The sequence below is a fragment of the Bubalus bubalis genome, chromosome 10, assembly GCF_019923935.1.
Source record: "Bubalus bubalis isolate 160015118507 breed Murrah chromosome 10, NDDB_SH_1, whole genome shotgun sequence".
NCBI lineage: Eukaryota > Metazoa > Chordata > Mammalia > Artiodactyla > Bovidae > Bubalus > Bubalus bubalis.
The window spans coordinates 87,951,219-87,952,304 of NC_059166.1; the positions used below are offsets into that span (position 1 = coordinate 87,951,219).

The window sequence follows — 1,086 nt, forward strand, 5'->3', positions numbered from 1 at the left end:
TGGCTCCTTGAAAATCCTCTCATAAAGATCAAGGCCAACCTCTCCTAACTCCTCGCCATATGTGAAGGGATTAGATCTCACTCAGTATTTTACTACATGTAAAACTATTCTCTTTATAGGTTCTGCAATGAAAAAAAAAAAAAAAAACTTAACCTAGCTAACACTTAAAAAATATGGAGTGATTTTAACATAAAAGATACTTGGAAAAATAGAAACTTTATACACATTTAACAAAAATAACATTGTCATTATTAACTACATGGGTTTTAAGAGCTTAATCTTCCCAATGGTCCAAAGTCACATTAGCTTCTGGAATATAACCAAGGGTAGTAATCAAGGTTTAATGCTCTATCAAAGAAGCATCAAGGGCCTCATTTCCTTGATTCCAAGGTCACTAATTAGTGATTTGTTTTTGTTTGTGGTTGGTGGGAACGTTCAGGAGAATAAGCTCAATTTAATAGTTTATGAAGAATTGGAAGACTATTACTCAAAATGATATTTTCTTTTTTTTTCTTTTTATTTGACTGTACCAAGTCTTGGTTTCAGCACTCAGAATATTCATTATCCTGTGCAGGATCTTCATTGATGCATGCAGAATCTTTGGTTGTGGAATGTGGGATCTAGTTCCCTGACCAGGAATTGAACCTAGATCATCTGCATTGGGAGTACAGAGTCTTAGCCCCTGGACCACCAGGGAAATCCCACAATGACATTTTCAGTAGTTTTACTAAACTACTACTCATTATACTAGTAGTTATACTAGTTTAGTAGTTATACTAAACTACTGAAAACTATACCAGTTTAGTAGTTATACTAAACTACTGAAAATATATAATTGGTGGTGGTGTTTTAGTTGTTGAGCCGTGTCTGACTCTTGCAACCCCTTGGACTGTAGCATTGGAAGTATAGAGTCTTAGCCCCTGGACCACCAGGAAAATCCCAAAATGACATTTTCAGTAGTTTTACTAAACTACTATTAGTTATACTAGTAGTTATACTAGTTTAGTAGCTATACTAAACTACTGAAAATATATAATTGGTGGTGGTGTTTTAGTTGTTGAGCCATGTCTGACTCTTGCAACCCCT

At 34.8% G+C, this 1,086-nt stretch overlaps 1 non-coding gene across 1 annotated transcript; it reads right to left on the reverse strand.

Moving 5' to 3' along the window:
* Positions 1 to 624: 624 nt before the first annotated feature.
* Positions 625 to 697, reverse strand: TRNAG-CCC. The gene has a single exon. It is a non-coding gene; the product is annotated as a tRNA-Gly (tRNA).
* Between the last annotated feature and the right edge of the window lie 389 nt (positions 698 to 1,086).